The sequence below is a fragment of the Miscanthus floridulus genome, chromosome 8 (assembly GCF_019320115.1).
Source record: "Miscanthus floridulus cultivar M001 chromosome 8, ASM1932011v1, whole genome shotgun sequence".
Classification (NCBI taxonomy): Eukaryota; Viridiplantae; Streptophyta; class Magnoliopsida; order Poales; family Poaceae; genus Miscanthus; species Miscanthus floridulus.
Window position 1 is genome coordinate 107,605,827 of NC_089587.1, and position 7,228 is coordinate 107,613,054.

At 42.5% G+C, this 7,228-nt stretch overlaps 1 non-coding gene across 1 annotated transcript; it reads left to right on the forward strand.

Annotated features, from left to right (window-relative positions):
• Window positions 1-5,491: 5,491 nt before the first annotated feature.
• On the forward strand, window positions 5,492-5,630 carry LOC136478830 (small nucleolar RNA Z247). Its single transcript, XR_010764504.1, has one exon. It is a non-coding gene; the product is annotated as a small nucleolar RNA Z247 (small nucleolar RNA).
• The last annotated feature ends 1,598 nt before the right edge of the window (window positions 5,631-7,228 follow it).

Consider the following 7,228-nt stretch of genomic DNA (forward strand, 5'->3'; position numbering starts at 1 on the left):
TTGTGCTCTCATGAGAAGCTTATGGATTCTCATCTCATGCTAGAAATTGCTCATGAGGTTGTGGTAACAACGGTAAAATCATACCAACCTCACACTCACAAGTGCACATATACACAAGTTCCATATATTTTATCATGTGCTAACAATTGTTGCTCTCAAGCAAGCCAACCTTTCATTGAGCATGTAATTGTAGAAATTTGTGATGATTCCATTACAAAAGAAAATGAAGAGCTCAAGGAAGAAGTTGAGAGGCTAAGAAGGGACTTGATTCAATGGAAGGGCAAGTGCAATGCTAACCTTCTCAAGATAACCGTAAAGACATGGTGAAGAAGCTTGAGAAGGGATCAACCGAAGCATGCATCAAGCCCCATCAAGAAGGACACAAGTCCAACAGTGCCAAAGTCAAGGGGAAATTTGAAGAAGTGCAATCTGTCCAAAATATAGCAGTTCAGCTCAAGGCTGCAGAGGTTCTAGGATGCGGCAATGCTGCATCATAGTGCGGTAGTGCCACACCTGGGCAGAACAGCAAAGCCCCAAGGCCACCAAGGTGCAACTTCAACCAAAGAGGACTCTCATCACTTGCTTTAGGTGCAAGAAGGAGGGTCACCATGTAAGAGATTGCTCCTTGAAGAAGGAAAACAAAGGCTTGAGTAAGATTCAAGAGAAGAAGAAGCTGCCTCATGTCAAGTGCCTCAAGTGTTCTAACATGGGACACAATGCCTCTATGTGTTCCAACAAGGTTGATGACCAAGCCACACTTCCAAAGAAGAAGACAAGAAGAAACAAGAGGAAATGTTATGGTTGCAATGAGAAGGGACATGAAATTGGCTCATGTTCTAACAAGAAAAGTGAAAGCCTTGTGTCATCAAGAAAGATGCTCATTAGCAAGGTAGCAAACAAGAAGCAAGATAAAAAGATATCTTACAAGATCAAGCGTCGCATTTGCTACACTTGCCAAGGAAAGGGACATCTAAGTATGGATTGTCCCATGGGTAACACTCCGAAGCTCAACTCATCAATTGATTCAAATTTGCTTAGGAGGCCCAGAAATGACACTTGTGCTGGAAAGGTGATTTGTTCCCCACGTGCTAGCACAAAGGCCATTTGGGTGCCTAAGTCTCTTGTGACTAACCTTGATGGACCCAACATAGTTTGGGTACCAAGTTGTGCTTGATGAGTGTTGTAGGTACTTAAAGGTGGTATGGAGCTTTGGGGTGCTTGAGCAAGTTAATTGAAAATATGATCTCAAGCTATCAATCTTATTCATATTGTCTATTTTCTCAAGATTGACCCAAGGACAACTTGATGGATATTTTTCTAACTTCATACTCACCTCAAGCAAGATCTTATTCATGTTGTAGATAATGAGGAACCACCTTGCAAGGCAATCAAGCTAATAGCCATTGGTGATATTAGACCACAAGAAATCCGGGCCACTATAGAGGAGGATCCTCAAGTTGCCGTTGCTCTAGAACCAACTGATGTAGCATCAGCAACAAGGAGCAGCAGTTGACAATAGTCCAATTCGAGGACAAAACCTACAACCCATATTTGAGCAAAAAGAAGTTGAAACTCATGATGGAAGTGATTCATTTCTATGTGATGAAAATGGATGGTCAACTCAAAGACCAATCTCTAGTGCCATAACCAAGAGCTCACCAAAACATTGAAAATGAGTGGTAATCTCTAAAATCACAAGTGCATGATATTTTCAAATTTTACTCCTTTGTGTCTTGTGTAGCCACTTAGGAAAATAAAGCACTTGAGGATATAAATTGGTTGTTGGTCATTCTGGATGAAAAGTATGATTGGAATTGAATTGATCATCCACACCAAGCAACATACATGACTTGGGTTTTCTTTGTAGACTTCAAACCAAGAATTTCAAGAAAGCCAAGAATAAAGAATCAAGCTCAAGTAGAGGCACTCATCACTCATACTTCAAGAACTCTCTACTTGATGGAATCTTGTTTAATGGTAGATTGCCAAATTCTCATTCTTATCTTATGGCCATCTATATGTTCTAATGGATGTAAGTATTTCTTGGCATACTTTAATTCAAATATTCTATTGTTACCATGACCTAGACGTAGAGTGAAATCCTAAGTTCTTAAGTGAATAAAGTGCTATCTGAGAAATTCAAATACTTAAAGCACTTATCAAAAGGGAATTTACTCTATGACTAGTGTTGTGAGACTAATCTTTCTCTCTAAGTGATTTATGTAGTCTCACTAAATGAGAATGTGTTTCTCGAATAGAGTGTTCTATCATAGGAAGATCATCAATCCAAAACTATGTGATGTGCTCTCTCTTTCTAGTTAATTTAGAATTGATTCATCTATTTTAGCCACTCACCATAATATGGCTTAAATCTACCCTTTTGGACTTAATTGACCAACCATGCACATTTACATTTCCATTCCACTCTAAAGAATGTGTATGAGGGTTTAAGGGAGATTTAGTCTATGTTATGAGGTTTCTCTATTTTAGTAACCCATTTGTCTTCCACACATGAAAGGTTACTAAATGAGAAAATAGTGCTTGTGTTACTAATGCCCTCTTGTGTTGAGCTTATTTATAGAAAATCAAGAAAAAGAGGTTGTGCTTGTTTAACTAAATAAATCACAAGCCCATGGTTACTCTTCACCTGAAGAAAGATGAGGTTGCTAGAGGCCAAACAGACCAAATTCTCAGTATGGATAAAATCAAGTTTGAGGTTGAGTTGAATAAGCTATATTGGAAGAATTCATAAGACAACAAGTATCAATAAGAGAACTGAATGGAAATAACATCTTGTGAGTATTCTCAACCAAATTCACCTCAAGATTGGACAAGAAGAAGAGAAGAATTGGGAATTATCAAATCTAACCAGAAAATTGAAATTCTATGTGCGCACTTAAGCAAAGAAGTTAGAGTGAGTGATAAAAGTGTCAGACTTAAGGCAAAGCAGAAAGGTCCAAACATAGTGAGAACAATCATCAAGAATAATGAGATAATATTTGTAACCGGACACACTAATAACGAGTGAGGTCCAAAGGTCACAATGTATCAAATTGAATTTATTATGGACTCTAGATTGTGAGGAATCAAAGGGAAGACGAACATGCCGACCTAATTGGCAAGCATGACAAACATGATTATTTTTTGGTTTAGTGCAAGAAATAGCTTGAGAGCTAATGAGCTTGGACAAAGCTTCTAAGCCAAGGTGACCAAGGCGCCAGTGCCACAAGGTAGTGGACACAGACGTAGTGGCAAGGGTAGGTGTGCTGGTGGGTGGGAGGAACGGGTAGTGGTCGCCTGTGTTATTGCACCTGGCGATCATGCTGCGAGTTTGGAGATCCTTCACAGAAAGGCCAAAATGGTCAAATTCTATAGAACAATTATTGTCGGTGGTAAAGCGATGGATAGAAATCAAATTTTTGATAATGCTAGGTGTGACTAAGACATTATTAAGAAAAAGAGGACGATTAGGTGTAGGAAAATAATATGACCTAGTGGAAGTAATGGGAAGCAAAGCCCTGTTACCAATGACAATTGATGAAGGACCGAACAAGTAAAGAGGGTGTGAGGATGATAGAATACCAGCATTGTTAGTCATATGAGTGCCAGCACTAGAGTTAGCGTACCACTCGGTGGGCTGCTGCTGGGGCGGAGTGACCGCGAAGGAGGGTGTTGGGGCGGGCGTGCCATAGACTCCCCCGTACTAGAAGCCGGGTGGTGTCCTAAAGCCAGACGGGGCACCGAAGCCAGGAACACCATAGCTAGCCTGTGGAAAGCCGTAGGGTAGCATGGTGTGTGGCAGCGAGGCGCGAGCGCACGTGGTGGGGGAAGTTTTTTTTTGGAATGCAAGAGTCACGTAAAGCAGCCTTGGATTGTGCAGACTGAGCGGATGACACAAGCACGAGCAGAGCGGGCGAGCGGTGCCGCATCGCCTGGACGTGCGGAGAGCAGAGGCGTGCCACTAGGTGTGTGCGATCAGGTCAGCACGGGGATGAGCGGCTGCTGGGGTGCGCGCTCAATTAGGTTAGACGGGGATTAATGGCTGCATGTGTATTTAACTCTAACTAGACCAGATATTTCTCTCAGTTAATAAGGTTTGTCAGTATTTGCACACTCTAACCATAGTACATTGGGCAACAGTTAAAAGGATTCTTAGATATATAAAATACACGACGAAGGCTGGACTTCATATTAACAAATCTTCTTCCTTGCTCGTTAGTGCCTTTTCTGATGCAGATTGGGCAGGGTGCTTGGATGATCGATGTTCCACTGGAGGTTTTGTTGTTTTCTTATGTCCCAACCTTGTTTCCTGGAGTGCTCCAAAATAGGCTACAGTGCCAAGATCGAGTACTGAGGCTAAATATAAAGCGCTTGCAGATGTTACAGCAGAAATCATGTGGATTCAAACTCTATTGCAGGAAATTGGAGTTCATGCTCCTCGAACAGCCAAGATTTGGTGTGATAACATAGGAGCTAAATATCTTTCTGCTAATCCGGTTTTTCATGCTCGTACTAAACATATTGAAGTTGATTATCCCTTTGTTTGAGAAAGGGTCACTAGAAAACTTCTTGATATAGAACATATATCCACTAAAGATCAAGTTGCAGATGGCTTCACAAAACCCCTAGGTGTGCGGCAGCTGGAAATCTTCAAGAACAATCTAAACATGAAATGATTAGATTGAGCGGGGAGTGTTAGATAAACAGGTATGCATGTATGTTGTACGTGTCTTCCTAATATGTAACAATCAAGGATATCTTAGCCCAGGAGAATAGGTAGTCCCTGTTGAATAGGTAGACCTGGTAGTTTGTGAGTTGTTATGATCCGAATCTCCTGGGCTAGCACCAGGTTGTTGTACTCTATGTAAAGGCCACGCACAGGGCTGTTCTGTGCATAGAAGCTAACACGAAGCCATCATACTCTCGATATTGAGAGATGACATTCATCCCACGCTCTTGCACCTCTGATCTTTCACATGGTCATCAGAGCCAGTTTTGCTTAGGATAGACTCATGGCTTCAAGCGCTAGCTCTGCCAATCCCTTCTTCTACAAAGTCTCCGAGAAGCTGACCAAGGGTAACCACGTGCTATGGCAAGCGCAGGTGCTTACCGTGATACGCGATGCCCGAATGGAGGGGCACATCAACGGCAAGACCGTTGCCCCTGACGTCGAGATCTTCGAGAAGGCAACAGATATGGCAAGACCATCAAGACTGCAAATCCGGTGTATGAGGAGTGGTTCGCTCAGGATCAACAGATCATGGGGTTCCTTTTTGCATCTGTCTCCAAGGAGGTATTTGTGCAGATTGCTATGTCACAGACGGTAGCACAAGCATGGCAGGTGGTGGGAAGCTAGTTCATCGCCCAGAGCCGTGCACGATCCATAAATGTGCGCCTTGCCTTGTCCACCATGCAGAAGGGCAACTCATCCGTCACTGAGTATTTCAGTAAGATTCGTGCACTCAGTGATGAGATGACAGCAGTCAGCAAACCACTTGATGATAAAGAACTGATGGCATACATACTCAATGGATTGGATCTTGGCTTCAATCCACTGGTCACTTCCCTTGTTGCAAGGGTCGAGCCTGTTTCTCTCAATGAGCTGTACTCTTAGATGCTCAGTTTTGAGAACAGACTTGATCTGAAGCAAGGGGGGCAGTGGCGACTCCAACGTGAATGCCGCAAATAGAGGTGGTCGCCGGTGGCTCTAGCGGCCATGTTTTTGGCGGCCGTGGATGTGGCAATCACGGACGCAGAGGACAAGCACCTCGTCGTGGTCATGGAGGTCAACAACGCCAACAATTTAACCAGCAGCGCTTCAACTCTGGCAACGTCGTCAACACTAGCTCCACCGATGATCGGCCCCTATGTCTGGTTTGCTACAAGAAGGGTCATGATGCCTCTGTATGTTGGCACAGGTTCGATGAAAATTTTGTCCCAGATCCAAAACTTGTGGCCGCTGCACAACACTCCTACACAGTCGACACCAATTGGTACACGAACACTAGGGCGACAGATCACATCACCAGCACCGGGGAACTGGAGAAGCTTTCAGTATGTGACAAGTACCAAGGAAATGATCAGAATCACACTGTGAATGGTGAAGGTATGGAAATTAAACATATTGGTCACTCCATTGTTCATACCCTTGGTCGCAATTTGCATCTAAAAAATATTCTTCATGTTCCATGTGCCACCAAAAATTTAATCTCTGTTCATCGACTTGTTAAAGATAATTCTGCTTTTTTAGAATTTCACCCTGAATATTTTTTGGTTAAGGATCAGGCCACGAAGGACACCATCCTTTAGGGTAGATGTCACAAGGGCCTTTATCCTCTCCCTTTGGCATCAATAAAGCAGGTCTTCAGTGTCGACAAACCATCTCTATCACGGTGGCATGATCGCTTGGGACATCCACCTCTTCCCATTGTCACAAGAGTAATTAGCAGTAATAGTCTGCCGTGTCTTGCTTAGTCAAAAAAAGAGTCTGTTTGTGATTTATGTCAACAGGCCAAAAGCCATCAGCTTCTGTACCCTAGGTCGTCTAGTGTTTCAAGGCATCCTTTAGAACTCATTTTTTCTGATGTTTGGGGTCCTGCATCCAGTTCCATTGGAGAAAATAAATATTATGTCAGCTTCATTGATGATTATAGTAAATTCACTTGGGTTTATCTTCTCAAGTTCAAATCGGACATGTTTCAGAGATTTCATGAGTTCCAAAATCTTGTCGAGAGACTCTTTGACCGAAAAATTGTTTCTATGCAAACTGATTGGGGTGGAGAGTATCAAAAACTTCATTCCTTCTTTGAAAAAGTCGGCATAACTCATTTTGTTTCCTACCCACATGCACATCAACAAAATGGAGCTACCAAGAGGAAACATCAACACATTGTTGAAGTCGGATTGTCTGTCCTTACCCGTGCTTCTATGCCCCTTAAATTTTGGGATGAAGCTTTCCTTGCTGCCACATATATCATAAATAGAATTCCTAGTAAAGTTATTGCCTTCACAACACCCCTTGAGCAACTTTTTAAACATCAGCCCGACTATTCTATCCATCAAGTTTTTGGGTGTGCTTGCTAGCCCAACCTTCGGCCCTATAACAGTCACAAACTTCAATTTCGTTCTAAACAGTGCGTGTTTCTAGGGTACAACAATATGCATAAGGGGTTCAAATGCCTTGATGTTTCGTCAAGGCATGTTTATATTTCCCGAGACGTTACTTTTG